We start from the raw sequence: 20,246 nt of genomic DNA on the forward strand, positions 1-20,246 counted from the left end.
GCACTCAGCTCAGAAGTGAAAATTTTCTCTAATGCAGCAGTATTATCCCATGACTGCATTAAGTGCTTAACAAGCTCTGTAATTGAGAATAACATAATGTCATAACAATGTCATAACAATTACATTAACAGATTCATAGACAAAAACTTCCTCATAAACTTCAGTGGTGCAATAAGTTCCTACAGGTTTCCTACAATACCCACTTGATCCACTTTTTTGAGGCTTTCACCTCTGCATTGAAATACAGCAACTAATGAACAATGAAGTGTTATGTGGTATAAGTTTAGGGAGTAGTATCTGTAGCAAAGCACAGCTGAAGAGGAATTTTAGTAGACAAAATTTGTAGCCATTTGTTCCACCTTCAAAACCACTTCCTACAGAACTTCCAGAAGAGATTTTCCATTCAACTTCACATCCAGACCTTCTTTAATTTAACATTTGCCAGCATGATAGTGCAGAATTATGCTGTAATTGCAAGAAAAGTCTAATTTTTTGAGCCACCAAGTCATATCAGAATTTATTTTAAAAAGTGTGGCATTCATGAATAAGTAAAATACTATCATAGCAAAAACTGTATTACAAAATTCAGTTACCAAGACCCTCTCCTAAACTGTGAGGTGCTTGAGAAAAAAAAAAATCTATTTCTATTTAAATGGTGAAGGGGCATCAAAACTCCCCAATGTTTGCAAAGGATGCTGTGATTAAATATGGAAAAGAGAAAACTGCATTCATAACAATGAAGATAAGAGACTAAATATGAAGGGCTTTCATGGCCTCAGAATATGTTTGCATAAAAATACTCTGGTTAAATTTGCAGGAGGACACTTTAATCTCATTCTAAGTTACATCAACTTAATTAGAGATTGTGGACAGAAGTAGGTACTTAAAAATTATATAATTTTAATTCAGAAATCTTCTTTCTGAAGTGTTATTCCCACCCTTCTAGAATGCTGGTTGCTATAAAAGCCAGTAATTTTCATTATTAATTTAATATATTTGTCAATAATTTAATCTAAAAAATTTGATTAAAAAATAAGGGGAGCAAGATCTGTTAGCATGAACTTTTTTTAAGCATGCTCAAATCACCCTCTATTCTACAGGGTAGGACTCTTCAACACAGGGAGGAAAATCCTCAACAATGTTAGCTGCTTGTTATTCTGGAAAAATCCCCTGCCTTATCTATTTCTGTAATAATTCATGTTTTTACCAAACTGCCTTCAGTGTGATCTGTAAGACACTAAAGCATGCTTTCTACCCTACATATAACTGGCAAAGCTTTACTTAATGTATCTGCTTCAGCAGTACACTTCAGGAAACATGGGCCAGCTGGAGGGAGACCAAAGAAGAAAGAGAGTGACTGGCAATTAGGAAACATCACCTACAAAAAACAACTGCAAAAACAGGTGTTATTTGAAGGAGGAAAAGATTTCTGAGAAGTGAAAATGATAAGGATTTTTTAATATTTAGCATATTGATGTAAAAAATGGAAAAAAATCTGATTGCTGTGTCCAGCATGCAAATAACAAATATCCTGAAACTGCAGAAAGTGACATTTAATGTAAATGTTGTTGTTTTTTTCCTTATGATAAAGTAACTTAGTATTTTAAACAAACTGCTATAAGATACCACAACCTTAACTGTGTTAAAAAAATTACATGCCAAAAATTATATATTTATAACTGACCTTGCCTTTGGGCCATGGAATGAGACTACTTGACCTCTTATGGCCCTCTGTTGACCTTTTATTTTCTTTTGATTCTTGGCTATGAAGTTATTTACAATAAACTTAACTCCTTCTGTAAAGGTTCCAAGATCAGGCCCTAAATCTGTCATGGTGTTGATAGTAATGACGATCAGAAGTGTAACACTTGTAAAACTGGAATGTGAAATCCCTTACCTCACAAAATGTCAGTGAGAATCCCTTTAAGAATGACCCTGTGATATGATCCTGACAAATCCCAGCTGTATCTGAAATGGAAAGGTTATTTGACAGTGAACTTTATTTTAGTGTGGTGACTTCCGGCTGTCTGTAACAAAAATAAATTGAATGATATAGTCAAAACACCATAATCTCCTACAAGGCCAAAACCAGAGTCATATTTCATTTACTATCACTTGTTTCAGATATACTTTAGTTTATTGCTTTATGGTTCTTGAATGCTGAAATTCATAAATCATGATAAGGTCAGCTGCATTCTCTTAGGTATACAAATAATCTGTAAAATGTAGTTCTTGTTAGACTATCCATGCCCAAAGAGAAAATCACCTTTGACTAAATTATTTTTATTTTAGAACAAACTCTGTTTGAGTGTACATTGTGTACATGTACCTCTTCTTACAAGTTATCTAAGCCTAGATTAACTCTGGCAGCTGAACTCTGCACATACAAAAAATTATGTATTTTGAGAACAAAAAAGACATCACAGCATTCTAGATAGTACAATAGGGCGGGGTTTTTTCTGTGTTCCTCAGTCTTTCTTCTATTTCCCAAGCTTTCTTCTGTTCTCCTCAGTCTTACACTAGCATTCATTTTGATTGAAAAATGGTTTTAAAAGTAGGATAAAAAAATTACAGTCACTTTGGACTGAATAAATTAATAAAAACTTATGGATCTGGTTGCCTCCACTGAACCATTGTTTTGTGCTGCCCAGGTGTTATAAGGAACTGGTCATGTGTAACTAAGAACTGCTTCAGACAGGGGCAAAATCTTCCTGCTGCTTTAGCCTGTTCTTATATTACTGGCACAACCTCAGTGCAGGAGATAAAGCAGGACCACTTCCTTTTCCAGTGATCCCTGATTTCTTTGTCATTATTACTGGCCACAGTTCCTTGCAAACTGAGACTGGGGTAAAAGCTGTGAATCAGGTACCTGTAGTGCCACAGTCCCTCGACAGCACTCAGATGGCAGAATTCTCTGCCTCTTATTTCTCCTATTTCTAGAGATTCCAAATTACATCACTAAATCAGCAAAGACTGACATCCTAGGTAGCACTGATTCCCTTGCAATTCAAGAACCTCCCTCCAGTTTCCTCATCACTGTATATACCTTTCTTTTTACCTGAGACTACTATTACCTGCTCCCTACAGGAACAGCACTGGAGAGGGGAGACTCCTTCTGTCCATCATTTGCAGCCTGCTAGGCCTTATAGTTCCTCAAATAAATTTTTCCTGAATGGGCTCCTTACACTGTTCTTCTTGTAGTCACTTGTGTGAAAAAAAAGAAAGAACCAAACAAAAACAGACCGGAGATGCTGAAACACTGTCAAAGAAGAACTGGGTGTGCAAAAATGATGGGAATAGGGCTATGTATCTGGGGTTTACATCTTTCCCATCACCAGTTTCTGGAACTGATTTTGGCTAATTCTTGTTCCAGCTAACCGTCTTTCTAGAATACGTTTCTACTTGTAACATCGAACTGCTCAGAAGGGAAGTATGAGTCCTAATCTTTGCAAAGAAATAATATTTACTCTTCAGTCTTCCCACCACACTTACTGTTGTTTATGACTCTGGCAGTGACACACAGTGCCCCGTTACATTCTTAGTGGGCTAGAAACTAAATATATGCATGAAAAATACCACTCCTATCTCTAGGAATTTGCAGTTTAAAACATGTTATGGCAAGATAAAGCAAGAGCTGTAGACAAATTTTTCCATCTCTACTGAAATTTTACTTGTTTAGAAAGTGAATGTTTATTGTCTGCAAACCACATAGAATAAAAAAAATGCAATACAAATGACAATGAAAAGGAATTTTTTCTCTTAAATTGTTCTATAGAATTTTTCTTCCTAAAGTACTGAGGCAAAAAATATATCTGTAACCATGGAGATTATACCAGGCAACATGCATAATAATTCAAAGTGTGGCATCACACAAATGTTCTTTGTCATGAGTGATTACTACAAAGAAGTAGGTTTCCCCTAAACAATTTTCAGAAGCAGGATAGATGTGGTTCATTTCTCAACCCTCTTTTTTGCAAGGGGGAAGGGGAAGTGTCAGCACTGTGGCAAGTGCAGCAGCATAGTATTGTGTTCAGTTTGAAAAGACCCTGCTTCCCAGGTTCCTGGGAGTTTTGAGTCAGAGATATGATTTGCTGAAAATACTTATCTCCTGTGAATAGTCACATCAGAGCAATGAATCCCACCACATTGCCCACGTGGCATAAAAGATGTCCATGGTGACATATAGTTAAGGATAGATAGTAAACAGCTGTAATTAATTTTTGTTTGGTTTGGTTTTAGGACTACATACAAATGTACAAAATCTGTATTAAAACCATTTATGTTTAATCCTAGAAATACCAAGATTTGGCTAATTTGTTAGCTATAAAACAGCATTCCTTCACATTTGGCAATATTTCTTTCTCTGCTTATTCCTTCTCTGCATGGATGGCATCAAATAGGAAAGAGCTCTCAGTCTGCCAGTTTCTAATGCAGGATGAATATTGATGTGGTTCTTAGTCTGATCCAATCTATAAATCAGAGGGAAAAAATTGCTGCAATCAGGACCTTTCATAATTCAATAATTTCATAATTTCACTTTTCCACCTAAGGGGTTAACTAAAATCTGGTGGTTTGCAGTTCTTTGAGTTAGGAGGAGAAACTGATGATGATGATGCAAGGATGATGTAAACCCTGTTAAGTTACAAACAATGTAGAAAATGTGGTTTCCTTCAAGACAGGAGAAATTCAGAAGATACATCCTTTTTATGCAGTCCTGAACTCCTTAGTTGTTTCTCAGAGCCACACACCTACTTTTTTTTCCTGTCTCTGTAATTTCTTTTTTCCAATTCCTGGCATTTTTTGCCAAGCCTGAAATTATAGATTACAGTAAATGTCTTTCCAATTCCTCCTCCATCTTATTTTGCTTTGGCAATAGGCCACTGTTTCACGTATCACTTTTATAAAGTTGGACTTTTTCTTTTTTTGCATTTATTTTAAGTGACAGACCTTTTTTATGCTCTCCAACTTGAAAATGCAATTTTTCTCAGCCACCAATGGATAGAGGTTGAATGTAATTAATTCTTTCCCTTTCTTTTCTGTAGGAGGCTACAAGGAGGTCCAGTGTGAAAGCAGGAGTTAACACTGTTACTTAACGCATTACTTCTGTCCCAGAGGAGCTGACCCCCCCCCAGACATCAGTGGTAATCATCATTTCCATCATTGCCTAAGATGGGTGTTATCATGCAAAACATGTTTTTCAGAAGGAATAATTTTACCCAACATATTCATTCTTAAATTTACTGTGTGGAATTCAAATACGTCAACATTTATATCTAGAAAAATTAACCGAATTAAAGCAACATGGAAGGTATATTTTACTTCATAACTTGCCAGACAACGGTGCCTGGCCATGTGATTAGCGGCACTAGGATTGGCCAGAGAGATTTTAGATTTGGGAACTGATAAAGATTTGTAAAATAATCACAGTAAATACAGCAGTAACCATTATTTTCTTTACCTGAGCAGTGAAAACTGCTCTGTGCTGCACACATGTGACAGTATTGCAGCACAATGATTTAAGAAAGCACTTAGCACTCCCAACCCTTATGAGGCAAATCAGGGACACTTCTATTCCTTTCCCTTCCGACTTCAGATTTAATTTCTGCATCCCTTCGTAGAATTTGTGCTACAATGTGTGGTGCATTTAAGACAGAGCCCTTCCTAACTTATTTTCTTCCCCTTGTACTCGGCACTGATGGGGCCACACCTCAAATCCTGTGTCCAGTTCTTGGCTCCTCAATTCTGGAAGGACACTGAGGTGCTGGAGCATGTCCAGAGAAGGGAACAGAGCTGGTGAAGGGTCTGGGGCACAAGTCCTGTGAGGAGTGACTGAAGGAGCTGGGGTTATTTATCCTGGAGAGGAGGAGGCTCAGGCTTATCACCCTCTACAATCACCTGAAAATAAGGTTGTAGGTGGGAAGCAATCTCTTTTCCCAGGCAACCAGCGATAGGACGAGAGGATGTGGTCTTAAGCTGAGCCATGAAAGGTTTAGGTTCAACATTAGCAGGAATTTTTCACAGAAAGGGGTGATTAGACATTGGAATGGGCTGTCCAGGGAGGTGGTGGAGTCACTGTCCCTGGAGGTGTTTAAGGAACGGCTGGACGTGGGGCTTGGTGACATGGTCTTGTTGACATGGTGTTGTTTAGTCACAGGCTGGACTTGATGATCTCAGAGGTCTTTTCCAAAATGACTGATTCTGTGATTTTGTGTTTCCTTTGGGTCAAACCGAGCCAAACAGAGCTCAGGGAGAACAGACAAAGGTAGCAGTGGAGCACGGACACCCTTCCAGCTGCTCCCGTCTGCTCCTTAGGCGAGACAGGCCCCCGACAGCCCTCGCGGGGCTCGGCCCCGCCCCTTCCCCGCGCCCTCCCCCGGCCCCGCCCCGCCGCGCTACCCGGAGCCGATTGGTCCGGGCAGCGTCACGTGACGGCGGGGCGGGCGGGCGCGCGCTCGCGGGGAGCCGGGCCCGGTGGGAGCGGCGCCGGCGAGGGCGGAAGTGCGCGGGGAGGGCGCGCGGGCGGCTGCGGTGCCCCCTCAATGAGAGCCGGGCGGCGGCGGCAGCACCGGGCACAGCCGGGCCGAGGGGCACAACCGGGCCCCGAGCCGCGCCGGAGCCCCCAGGTGAGAGCGAGGGGCAACCCCGGGATCCCCCCATGCCAACCCCGGCATTGTGGGAGGGGGGCTCGGCTGTCCCGGCCCCGCGCCCCGGTGAGGGGAGGCGGGAGCCGCCAGGTTCTGGCGCTGCCCGGGGATGGGCTGAGCGCTCTTGTGTCCGCGCTCTGCGGAGGGCGAGGGGAGGTGTCACCGGGGGTGCGGGGCAGCCTCTCCTTGCGGGGGGCGAGGGGAGCCCGCGGGTTCTGCCCCGGGACGCGGCCCCTCAGCCGCGGGGGAGCCCCGGGGTGCGGGCGGGGGAAGCGACGGTGACCGCCGGGCCTGCGCGGGGCCGCAGTGGGAGGCGGGAGGCCCCGCTCCTGCGGCTCCCGGTGCCGCCGGGCTGAGGTGGAGCCGGGGAACGGCGGTGACTCGTATCTACAAGTGGGACTGGGGGAGGGAGAGGCGAGGAGGAGCCGGCCTTGAGCCCAGCTCCTCGGGCGGGTTCCTCCCGTGCAGGCTGCCCTGCCTTCCCTGGGCTGCCCGAGGATAAGTGATAACGTTTTGTCTGTGCGAGATAAACAGAAGGGGCTTGGGTGCTGTCGGTCTAAGCCGAACCAGAAGTTCCTGAAGGATCTTGTTTTATCTGGGCAGGTTCTCTCTGTGCCGGTCTTTGTCGTCCTTGCAGCCTTACGGGTGTAGATCTTGTAGGAAGGGAAGGGTGGTGCCTGAGTGTGACCTTACCTGGAGAAGGGCAGGGACAGAGGTGAGACAAAGCAGCCCAGTCATGCTTCCTGAACAGCTGGGGGAGGCCTAACCAGGTCGTTCTCCTGGAGCCCTGTTGAATCGATTCTGATCTGAGAACAGGAGACTTAGTCTTGACTACCCCTGGGTATTTTCATAGTGGAAGAGAACAAGGAGACTATACCTGCACTAGGATCAGCCTTGTATTTTTCAAAGCTGTAGCCTGCAGTCTAGGTAGCTTTTTTTTTTTTTTTTTAACTGTCCAAACGTGTCTTCTGTAGTTCTGAGATCCTGGTTTCTCTTGTGAGGGACAAAGAAGTGCCTGTCTATTCAAGGGCATCCTCAGAGGTGTGATTTTCAGGAAAAGCTGTCTTTTTTTAGATGCCTTAAACACCTTCCTCCCAGTTGACGTTAAAGTGACAGTAGGAACTAACAACTGGGAACTAGACTTGTGGTTCTTGGAAGTGATTTGCCTGAAGGCTGAAAATAATTTTATTACAGAGAGCTGATCCTTGTGGGTCCCTTCCAACTCAGAATATTCAGTGATTCTGCAGTTTAATAGCAACAGCTCAATTTTACTTGACAATAGCATCTTTACACTTATTCACATATAGCATTATTTTTAGAATAATTTTACCTACTGCTTCAATCACTTCTGTACACTGAACTTAGGTTTTTGCTTACTATGAGGTTATATCCACTTACCATGGTGACATTTTTTGCATTTATTTCCTGTATTAAATTGGAGTAAATTTGAGAAATAGAAAAGCCTTCAGAGTGCTCCTGTAAATCAGTTTCCTATATTAGACTTTTAGTAGTAAATTGTTTTACACCTCTTTTGGAGTAGGCCAACTTGATTCTGTTTTGCATGCCTGGAGAAAAGTGAAGCTGACCTATTTTCACTGGTATTATGTATATGCTGCAGAGGAATTTCTAGTTTGAAGATTTAGCTGGAATGCTTTGCAAAAAGTCTTTAACTGAAAGCTTAATTTGACCAGACAATACCCTTTCTTGGCCCTCCTTTAAAACTCTCAAACTTGTCTCTAATTGTCAGTGCAGTGGTACTGGAAATCTGGGTAGAAGAGCAGTTGAGACATTTTGATGAAATCAAGTCAGTGATGACGGGACCCTGCCTAGACAACTTGGATGGGTACACTGAAATCTTGGATGGTTTATAGTTCCTGTGATCTAATGCCTCTTTCAGGCTCTAAGTTTTTTCAGCAGCAGTTTAATTGATTGAGCCCTACTGTTATTTGACCAAATGCTGGATAAAATAGCTTGCTTCTCTGGGAAGTGTTGGTGTCCAAACTTCATAAGGAAGAAAACTGTCCTGTGAACAGAGCAGAAGTGGCCATGTGGTACAGCAGAACAAGCCCTAGGATCATGATTTGGGAGTCTGGTTTGTAATTTGTTCTTGGCCTGTTGCTTTGTAAACTCTGTTTCCTTTCCATGCAGCGGATAATTGCACTTTATAATTTCTTATTGACTAAATTCAAACTGCATGTGACAGATTAAGTGAATTGCTTTCCATTACACAATGAATTCGTGTGAATTAATAGCCTCTCTTAGCAGGGGTACTGAAGGAGCCTGTTTCTCATGGCAGCTGTGCAGGCAGTGGGCACTCATGGGAATGCAAGTGCATAGTGGTATCAAGACAAACAGTGCCTAAGGTCAGTAGGTGTCTTGTGCCTGTAGCAAAGAGCTTGGGATGGGAGTAGTGGTCTCTGGGATTTGAGTGAAAGGCAGTGGCTGGGGAGGCCACTGAAGAATATAAACATAGGTGCTTGCTGCTTTTCATTCCCTGTGTGCCTGACTTCAAGTAACTTTTGCCTGATTGACTTACTGGTGCTGATCCTAATTATCAGCCAGGTTAGATAGCAGCTGTATTCTCAAACTCATTCTGTCTTGACTTGGAAGTGCTATCCTGCTGATAAAAACCTGCAGTTCTTTAGATTTTTTTCTCTCTCTTCATCTATCTTCCACCCCCAGGTCTCTGCTAACAGTTCTCACCACTGTCAAGCAGTGTGATAAGGTTCCATTGCTTGTTACCTGCTATTGTGTGAAGCAGCGAAGTCAGCAAACAATCTTGTCTGTTTTGTTCTCCTAGTGGTACTAATCAATTTTGTGCCATTTGTTCTATGATACAGTTGCTGCCTGTCCCTTGACGAGGCTAAAGAACAGATATTTTAAATGTCCTTGTTGATATCTGCTAAAGAGCAGTCGTTTTATTGGTAGCTCTTTTAGCCCAATAAACAAGACTAAACAGCTTTCCTCAATGTCTGCCCCAGAAATATCAAGTTGTCTTGTCATTTAAGCAAGATGAGTGTGTATAGCTCATGCTTTATCTCTTCATGTTCTTCCAAATACTGCTTTAATAGTAATATTAGAGGATCTGTTTTGTCTCTTGTGCTTGAGATGTGCAAATGTGTTTTTCAAGACCTGTCAAAATGAAAGTCATGAAGTCATGTAATGTGAGAATGTTATTTAGGCTGATGTGTAAGTAGCGACTTGGATCTTCATGGTGACAAAGTGCTTGTGTAGAACAGTCACTTTGAACTGTTTTCTATGGGACCCTGAGCCCATAGCCCTCCTTGCTGAAGTGGTTGACGAGGGAATAATGGTTGATTACAGGACCATGAGTCTTAAGGGAAGCACAGTCTTGACTAGGAATCTGTGCAGGATCACAAGTCAAAAACTGAAAGAATTTGTTCTAGGATTATAAGCATTTGTTAAAGTTTTAATCCTGTCAGCTGTTACTTTGTGAATTAGTGTTGCTGTCAGTTGAAGTGATTAGTGTGAAATATTTCAGGTCACTAATAATGCAATGAAACTGGAGTTTTTAATATGTTCCTCTTAAATTTGGAATGTGTCAAAACTAATCCGAAGTCAAAGCATAGAACTGGAAAGCTGAGAGCATGCTGAGTTAAGCAGGTGCTGTGATATCCCTGATTTCTAGCTCTTTCTGTACTTATCTTTACCTGTAGTGAAAAAGATGATTCTTCAGAAGAATACTGAAGACCGAGACTTAAGCCCCCATTTTGGGCATGGTAGATGGACATATTAAAGAATGTTTCCAACTTAGATTTAATATTGATGGGTTTGGGGTTTTTTTTTTTGCAAGGTAGTGGCTTGAATCACAGGTTTAACAAAGAAAACAATCCCACTTTACAGGCTGTTATAGAGTACTGTACTCAAAACATGGTGAAGCACTTCAAAAGATTATTTGTAGGAGATACCTGAACTCTGGACTCCATTTTGCAGAACACTAAAGTGGCTTTTTTTAAAAGTAGATATTTTATAAGGTTAGTGCTCGGGAGGGCACTGCCTTGGGCACCACTCTAAAGCAGACATTTAGCAAGTGAAGTTGTTTTAGATGAAGTTGCTTGCCAATTGCCTCAGCTTTCCAGAAAAGAGGTGGTTTTGCTAACTAAGGAAGCTGATCCCTGCTTAGAATGAGCCAGTCCTAAAGTACATAGTGATCTGTGATACAGCCTTTCCACTAAACTGCTGCTGTGGTAAGAAACTCCTCTCCATGATGGTGCTTTTCTGCTATTTAGTGTTCTTGGCTTACTGTGAGATTTCATTTTGGGTAGGTAAGGAATTCTCATTACTTTACTCACCAAGAAGTCTCACTGACTGACTTTTATGGCAGCTTTCTGCTTTTATCTACCATGTCATAAAATAGACTAGCCAAGCAATTTAAGGAAATGGTCTTTCAAAAGTCAGGAGTGTGTGCTTGAAACTGGTGCTATTTTTCTTTCTGCTTTATCATGTTTCAAAGCACAGTCTAGGAATCAATTTCATATTTTAAACAATTCTGCAAACATTAGGAATTTTAAGTTTGTCTTATAATGCAAACTAAATTCAAAGTAGGCTTTATGGGTTGAATCTGTTCTGAAGTTATAATGAAAGGAAACTAATTAAAATTATTAGACAAGTTGACTGGTGGTGATACTGTACATCTTTATCTTCATTTAGCTTGTAAAACAGGGATCAAGCAGTGCTCTTGTCCAACTCCTTTCCTTAATATTCCCAACTGTCTCCTAATAGTAGCTATCATATAGTATAATTGTATAACAAGGGTCATAGCAGAGTAATGACCTGTTATACTCTTGTAAATAAATATTAGTTAAGATTTCTAATTATATGTTAGTCATCATGGACTGGCTGTAAGTCTTGTAGCTCTGCTGTACTACTTGTGCAAGTTGGCAAATAGGCCTTCCACTTCCAAAGACTCCTCAGAGATAAGATTTGTAGCAATGCATTGCTGGGGCACAGACTTGACTTATGGAGTTGCTGAGGCTGGAAGACACTTCTGGAGACAATCTAGTCTAGTCCTCCTGGTGACTGTGCTACTCCTGACCCATAAACTGGCTCGTTATCATCTGTAGGTAGAGCTTTGTGCACTCCAGCTTTTCTCAGGGGAAGGGCAACTCTCTTGCCTTGCCTTGTTGGCTGATCTCTCCTAGAGAGCCTGTAGCCATCCACAGCAGCACTCCAACTGTGAGAGCTATCTCAGCTCATCTCTGTGATCCCAGGGAGGTTATAACCCCAGCATCTCCCACCTGATCCCTGTGCTGCATGCATTAGTGTACAGAAGCACCCTGTTGTGCTGATTTCCTAGCAGGGGCACGAGAGCTTATGTGATGAGCTGGCTGTGTATCAGAATAGGAGATTTTTTTTCTGGTTATGTGCCCTGTGGAGAGAGGAAATGTCTCCAAGAGCACACAAGGATAAATGCATATCTTATATTCTGCGTTTACTCTGTATTTTCATGTGACCTGTCACTTGTTAGGTCATAAAGGGAAGTATCCTGAAATAAGTGTGTTCTAATTCTCTGTGTTGAAGTGGTTCTTAGTTAACACTCTGTCACCCAAAACTTGTTCAGAGTTGTGAACAAGCATGTTATATTGTGCCACTCTTCATCCTATAGCACTCTGGAGGCTGTGGCTGGAGATCATGCTTGGCTGTAAATATTTTTATAGTGGTAGGCAAAGGCTTTGTGAGGGAGACCAAGGATAACACTTCTCCCGTAAGGGAAGCTCTCCACAGCTTTTTAGTTTTATTAACTTTGAATAGCTGTACTGAAATAGGATGTGACCTCTGCACTGGTGTAATAATACAGTTCCCATTTGAAGATAGAAATACTGCTTTTGGTTTTGTTATAAAGTACATGACTGCAGTAGTCTGGAAAACTACATGTCTGTTGTTGGAAACATCTGCTCTCGATCCAGTACAAAGGTATCTTCTTGTATATCCAGAATCCTTTGGTGTGGTATTCACTCTGCCTGATTGGGGAAACTGAAGTGAAGAAACCTGTTTAAAGGTGACAACACAACAGCTGAATTATGGATAACTAATAATTATCTGAGGTACTAAATGCCACTGTTGTTGCTTTGTGTGTTGCAAATGCATTGACTGAAAGGTGGGAGAAAGGTTGGCACTTGTGTTAAGTCACCTGATTGAGGGAACTGAGTGTATATATCACAGTATATATCTGTGAACCCCTCAGTTAAGTGCTTAAAATAGTGAAAGTACTTTCAGAGGCTACAGGAAGATGATTCCCCAGTGCCCCTGGGGAGGTGGGACTCTGTGGTTAAGAGTAAACTCAGGGTAGAGGGTTACTACTTGCCTATCTGCATCAAATGTGAGCTCAGCAGTGGCTTACATTTTCCAAATAGAGATATGAACATGATGCATTACCTGACTTCAGTTTAGAAGCAAGGAATGTAATTGTATGGGCAGACACAGTTGCTTCTGCTGGTATTACTTACACCAAACTAAATGGTGTTTAGACTTGTGATTTATCCCAAGCATCTGGTTCACTAGGAAAACTGAAGGCAAGCGTGATCTAGTGAGATACATCCTCTGGGGGAGCAAATGGTAGCAGATCATGGCCTGTCTGCAGTGTTTGGTGCTATATTCCCAAAACCTGGCTGGATCTGCCAGACCCATGGTTGGGGAGGAAATTTGACTGGGTAACATTCATGACAGCTCCTGCAACTCTGTAGCATTCTTCTTGCTGAATTGGCCTTTCTTGGAATTTGCTAAATCAATGTTAGTGGCAACTTCTTTGTGGGTTATATAGTTGCGGGTTTTTCACTGAAGTAACTGAAACCATGTTGTAACCTGGTACTGAAGTAAGATTTTAATCTAGGTTGTTTTGAACTCTGGCGTGCCACTTAAGACACTGATTGTAAGATGAGATATTTGATTTGTCTGTTGTATTTGTTATGCTCCTGGAGATCCAGTTAAAAGTCGGTATTAGTTTAACATCTGAAGCATCTCTTAGCAGTGGTTTGGTGGACTTAGTGTATGCTGTGTATCAAAGGTGAACGTGCTTCTGCATGGGTGAGCTTTCAAAGGCAGCATAGTTGAAGTACACTTTGCAATTCAGTGGGAGTGAGGCTGTTGAAGAAGTCTGTTGTCTAAGTGTCACTTTTCTGGTACGAGCCTAGTTGACTAGTGTGAACAATGGTGTCATAATTCACCCTAAGTATTTAGGCAACTAGTCTGTTACCACCACAGTGACAAACTCTTAGCATAGTAATACTGGTTAATGGTATTAACTCAGTCTTTGTGCTTGTAGAAGATTTCTATCAGGTTTCCTAGCAAGTTCTTGCTGGGATTAGGGCAATGTGATAGATACTTTTCTTCAATAGTCTGTCTGCAATATGTCTTCTGGGTGTTAATATTAGACCTGGAGGCTTCCTGAAGGTACTTGGAGAGGTCTGGCTAGGTATCTCTACAGAAGAATTGGGTTTAGCTGTAATGGCACTACTGTCATATGACTTCCACTTCAGGTAACACTTTCTTGCTGAAATAAAGAGTATATTCTGCTTGGTGCTACGTACAATCTCCTAGTTGCTCTGCGCTGAATAATATGGAAAATGGGATGGTGATTTCCTTTTTTTTTCCCCATAAAGCTCTGTGTAACTGATGATTCTGTGTGCTAACAGCGAGGCAATTCTAATAACTTTGTGTTGCCTACGTGCAAGGATAATGTCTTGATACAATTGATACCTGGCATTTAAGAGCATTAGCTTTTATCATGACATTGCAACCTTATTTACTTAGATATATGTGATTTTTTTTTTTTTTGGTTGGGGGAGTGCTCCAGTGCCTTAAAAGCACAGTTTAAGGCAAGTTGTTTTTCTTTGTCACTCAGCTACTGATCAGAAACAAGTTACTTTCACTCTAAGGGAATTCTAAAAATAAAAAACCAACTAAAAAACCCCAAATGAAACAAACTCAGATATTTAAGTTCCTTAGGAACAGGGATATGTATGCACTTGCTTATATTTCACTTCAGCTAAGATCTGAGTTCAGTTTTAAAGGGTTGTCTTAAAGTCTTGTTCTTGTGATGCTCAGACTAACCAGACTGAATCTTTCCTGTGACTAAATCTTTGAAGGTTGCAACCTTGCTCCTGACTCGGACAGGATTTAATTCCAACTTTCCTTAGACATCAAGATTATTCTTAGCAAGGTTATTGGCTTGAGGTTACTGCTAATGTGTAAGGTATTGTCTGTCTATTTGTAATGAGTGATCTGGAATGGTCCTGTACTGAATGATGCAAGAGAGCATGTATTTAAGAATTTTATGTAGTAAGTAAATGTAAGTAAAATACTGTCAGATTTACTTTCCAAGCTGTAATGATCAGTCTCTGAGAACTCAGAATTCTGAGTTGGGCGATGCTTGGCAAGGATCAAGGGGGAGGTGGGAGATGTGCTGAGTATATACAGGTATTTCGTACTTAAAATAGATCACTGTTGTGTGACCAGATCTGAAGACAGCCTTGAAAGGTGAGGTTGTCCAAGTCCAGCTATAACTTGTTGCAAAGCAGAGTGTGCTAGACTTCTGCAGGTTACTAGGATAATGATCACTTTAAGTAGCAATGTATCTGGGAATCTCCAGTTCTTCATGTTCTACATAGCTGTAGGTGTCAAAAAATAACTTTGTATAGTAAGTCCACTCTTCTAAAGATCACTTGATCTTATTAAGCAAATTAAATCTAAGCGGAGAGCTGAAGATGGCTTTGCATGCAGATGTGTGGAATAGTGAAAAGTAAGATATGGTGTGGAGGCCAGGATCACTAGTAGGTATTAATCTGAATTGGCTGGCATCCAGTGGCTTGGTGTCTGATGCTGTTGATAGTGTTGGGATATTTTAGTGTGATTTCTGGGTCCTCTTCGTGCATGCAGAGAGGACTTCCAATCACAATTATATTAGAAATACAGCTTTTATACTGCCTATGATGTGTTCCAGATGACCAAGTCTTTGGGACTCTCCTTCACTACAAGTTCATCTCACAGTTTGCAGTCTTTCTTATTATGGAAACTAATACTCCAGTCTGGTTAATTTGATGAAATACAATTCTAAATTAAAACGGTTCCTCAATCTGTGCTTATCCTTTTCCCAGTCTTGTAGGGGATGGAGAATAATCTTGATCTGGCTTCAGGTTCTGGTTTAACCTTAAACTGCTGTAACACAGTGAACTTACTAGTCTTGCTTCTTGTGTCTGTTAACTAGCAGTGTAGTAGTTGCTCCTAGAGTGTAGCTGTGACAACCAGTGTCTTTAAATGTACACACAATTCTGGGGGGTTTAGGTGGATTATTAACTAATAATAATTGTTTGAAACTAGTGTAATCTAACTTTCAGCTACATTGTGAATTGTAACTTTCAGTGTATAAAGTAAATGTATTTATTCTATGGTTTTTTTCCTGTGTATGGCTGTTGCCACTTTGAACAAGGATCTAACCTATATAAAGCATATGTGTACAGAGTAAAGTAGTTCCTTGCCTTAAATTCTTACTTTTTCTCCTGATATTATAAAGTGTTATGTTTTCAAAATCCATTTTGAGCTTCCTGTCCAGTGCCCTTAGCTTTGCAACTGCAAGTCTACTTGTAGATCTTAGGTAGAGAAAATGCCTAGTTACCAAAAGCAAATCTCAGGCTTGGGTTTCACTCCAGTGCTCAGCGTGGACACTGCAGTAGGTGATGGCTGCACCAGCACCCTTTTTAAGGAGTGTAACGAGAACAGGATCAGGGAACTGCCCCATTTCTGCAGCAATATAAGTAGCTTTTTGGCTGCTGTAGTTCCATCTTCTTTGGCCTCAGCTGTAGAAACTGTTTTTCTTCCTTCACATCACCACTGAGGCAACGTGGCCTTGCAGATATGACTGGCAGGCCCAGTCAGCTGTGCTCTCCTGCAGGAGGAGATGGGCCTGAACAGCCAGGGGCAAGGGAGAGGGAACTGAGGGAGAGGGGATGGTGAGAGCAGCGTTGGGTGATATAAATGGGGACCGTGAAACTGCTGTCCCAGTGTGCTCTGCAAGACATCTCAAGCTGAATGAATTCCTTGATCTAATTAAACATGGCCCAGAAAAATCTAAAACCTCAACTGAGAAGGTAGAAGAACCCAGCAGTAAGTGGGGAAGGATACAAGGATATCCCAAGCAGGAATTTCTACCAAACGCATCATGGTCTTTGTTTCGCCTGAAAACCAGTAACTGGATATATGCCAAGAGATAAGATACAGCATAGGAGAAGAGAGTAGCATTTTTAATTTTTCAGCCTGCATATCCTAAAATTTTCAGTTGCATTAAATATGCCACTTAATCTCAATTTTATTTTTTTTTAGTTGAATTACCAGTTGGAGCATTTACAGTCCACTGAAAGCTGATGAAATTTCAGTACTCTCCAGTATTTTCTGGATAACCTCAGAACAACTGAGGAGCTCTCACAGTTCATAGCTCAGTGAGATTGTTAATTAGTTTTGTGATTCAGGGAATTTCTGTGACTGCATTCTTTTGGGCATATCACAGAACCAAACACTTCAAAGTCTCTAATTCGTATTCTGATAAACGAGGGTCACTAAAATACTGTTGCAAAACCTTGTTCTTTCTGTACTTGCTTTTGATGACATCATATTTAAGTCTTTATAATAGGTTGAATACCCAGATTTTCCTTTAAAAGTAGGTATCTGAAGGGTTTAACAAAGCTTCTCTGTCAAGCTATTGGGCTAAGGGTTTCTAGAATCCTGGTTTAAAATCCAAAGAATGGCTGCTTTCAGTGGCAGGATAGCAATGAAAAGAAATGTCCAAAGATATCAGCTGCACAGCAAGAGAACAAGGGCTGATCTCAGCAATTTTGAGATTAGAGCTTTATTTCAGTTTTAAATCTCACTCTGAATGGAAGAACTGGAAGCAATTCCAATTAAAGCCTTTGGAGGGGTCTAGAATTTTTTTTATTTATTTAGTAACAGAATATTTATTTGAAAACACGGAGCCTTAGTGAAGCTTCTCATGTTTTTTTCCTGTGTATTTGCATGGGCTGTTGCAGAATGGGCTCCTTTCTTGTGAAGTGACAAGTGCTTTTTCCTTTAAGTGATGTATAACTGTGGAGTCTTAATGCACGTGAAGCAAAAGCGTGGTCTGTTTTGAAATCTGTGGAGTTATTCAGTTATAGCCTTTGAGTCTTGGTGTTAGGTAAACCAGTCCTGTTTGTAAACTGTGTTCTGAGTAGTTTAACTGTTTATGTTGAGGAGAGGGTGGAGAAAAAGCAGTTTGAAAGGAGTTTATTAAGATGTTTATAAACAATTGCCTTGAAGTGCTCAGTTTCGAGGACCAGCCAAGAATGACACAACACTGTGCAAGGGGCCTTAGTTAACCTGGAGAAGTTATGATCTAAGCAGATAAGACAAGGGAAGGCTGAAATAATTGCTGAGCTTAGGGTTAGATATCTTACATTGGAGATGGCATGGTTTGATTAGTCCTGTGGCCAAGAACAGATCTTCAGAAGTCTAAATCAAAACAGCTGATTAGTAACTCCTGTGGTTTGATTTGTAGATCCTGGTCTGCTTCATGTGGGCGGCCTCTGGCTGGTGTAATCTTCCTTTCTTGGTCTGAAGAGCATCTTTCACTAGCATCACAAAGCTCCTATTGTGCATAGGGCTTTGTGTTACCTATTATAAAATAAATGTAGAGTTATAAAGTCAATGGCTTTATCTTCTAAAACAGATGAAGCAGGTAATTACTTCTGATTTCTTAAAGATGAAAGACTGCCTGAAAAAGTTTATTCTCTGACATGGTGTCTGTCTAGCACTTTATTTCAAAGCAGGATGAACCCTAACCAGAAGAAACCGCCCACCCTCTGCTCTCTTCCCTTCCCCTCCTCCAAAAAAACCCCAGCCTTTCAGAAGGTCAGGGCCTTTTTTTGCTGATTTTTTTTTTTTAGAGCTTATGACAGTTAGCTTACGAAGTTCAACATGGTGTCATTAAACTTGAGGGTAAAATGACAGATGGAAATTAAATAGATTGACTTACTGCCATGGACTGGATTGCTTGGCTTCCTGTCAGAGGAGGGTAAATCCTGCTGGAAATAAACCATACCCAAACAAGAACTAAAAAGCAGTGTGGGAGAGGAGGGATACTTACCACAGCATTAGGTGTCTTGTCTGGACACTTATTCAGAGTGAGCTCTTCAACAGGTGTATTAAGACTCTTTGCTTTAAATTTACATTGCCTTAAACTGAAGGTAGTTGAGTAATGTTTTAAAGCAGCTGCAGCGATCACAGATTTTCTAGACACTGCTGCATTTTTGGTGGTTGGATTTCCCAAGACTTGCTTTTCTGTGAACAGATGAGTTATTGTCAGTGTCTTGATTGCCTCAAGGATATTTAATCTGCAGAATAGGAAGAAAACTCATCCTTCCTTACTCAGAGATGGCTGAGGAAAGAGCTTCCACTTGTGTTAACAGATTATTTTTTTTTAACCTCAGGGAACTGTTAGATGTGAGCTTTGAACCATGGTGTGTAAACTGTTTCTTGGGTTGCAGAGTTGGAAATACAAGTAAACAAACAGTTGGCTCCGATGCCTTCTCTTGTTCTGTTAGATTATTCCTATTAAAATCTCACCGTGCCCCTTTCTGAACCAGCGATGTGCTTTCAGCCTGTTGTTCTGCAAGCACTGGTACTTCTGCACTGACACTGCCTGTATCAGTCCTGTGTCACACTGCTCCAGCCTTGCCTTGTCCTCTGTACTGCCTGGGTGTGCTGGGGCTGGAGGGGGCCACGCTCCCTCTGCTGCCACCAAAGAAGAGACGCTTTGTGTGAAGCTTCTGGGACCTCACTGAGTGTGTACAACATCGGGCTGTGTTGTGAGTGTACTCCTGCATTCAGAGGGTTCATGCAGTCCTGGTGCTCTGAAAAATTCAAGTGGCACTTGTAACAGCTCTGCAGGGAAGATCAAGTACCTTGGTCATTAAGAGCTTTAGATGCAATTGAACTGTAAATTTATATTCTACTGGATGGGTTTTGTTTAATAGTATACTTTGATTACAAACCAAGTAATACTGTAAGACAGACCTTGCAGTTGCTACTGGCCGGTTGAGGCGGGGTGGCGAAGGAAGCATTTAAATATTCTGTTCACTTACCTCTGTGATGATCTTGTACTGAATCAAGTTTGTCAGTATTTTACCTAAAAGGCAGCTATTCTTTTATTATGACCAGATAAAGATGTGGTATTTGTATTGACAGGAGGGAGAAATTTGCTATCTTCTCTCTCGCCTGTTAGTAAATAGTCTCTTTATTGCCCTTGCGTAGCACAGTGGACTTAGTATATTATATATTCCTAAGTTTGTGATGACAGAAAAATGTTTAACTTGAAAGCTTTGTGTTAGGTAATGCAACAGTTACAACAATAATAGGGTTCTTGTTAAAGAAACACTCACAGGTTAAAACCAGTCACAATTACACTGAAAAGTAGCTAAGGGTCACTAGGCTTCTCCAGAAAACAGCTTTTCTACTAGTCAGGACAGACTACTCTTGAACTAGGATGAAACAGAGTTCTCTACAACTTACCAAGAGCAAGCTGTGTTATTTTGGGAACACAGAAAGTCCCCAAACTAT

General features: G+C 41.1%; 1 protein-coding gene and 1 long non-coding RNA gene across 3 annotated transcripts in view; one reads left to right on the forward strand and one right to left on the reverse strand.

Moving 5' to 3' along the window:
- The window catches only part of RALB (RAS like proto-oncogene B), a 50,647-nt gene that overhangs the window by 17,070 nt on the left and 13,331 nt on the right, over positions 1–20,246 (forward strand). The window contains exon 2 of one of the 2 annotated variants that reach the window (XM_027636542.1): positions 5,043–5,141. The gene's annotated coding sequence lies outside the window, so the exon portion shown is untranslated. Of the gene's footprint in view, positions 1–5,042; positions 5,142–6,506; positions 6,624–20,246 lie in introns of those variants that run through there. The other variant, XM_027636541.1, reaches the window with a different exon arrangement.
- Positions 1,935–4,942, reverse strand: LOC113944010. Its single transcript, XR_003526551.1, has 3 exons — positions 4,645–4,942; positions 3,075–3,204; positions 1,935–1,968 (listed from the first exon to the last, which is right to left on the reverse strand). It is a non-coding gene; the product is annotated as an uncharacterized LOC113944010 (long non-coding RNA).

The sequence above is a fragment of the Corapipo altera genome, unplaced genomic scaffold, assembly GCF_003945725.1.
Source record: "Corapipo altera isolate COAL_440 unplaced genomic scaffold, ASM394572v1 45, whole genome shotgun sequence".
NCBI lineage: Eukaryota > Metazoa > Chordata > Aves > Passeriformes > Pipridae > Corapipo > Corapipo altera.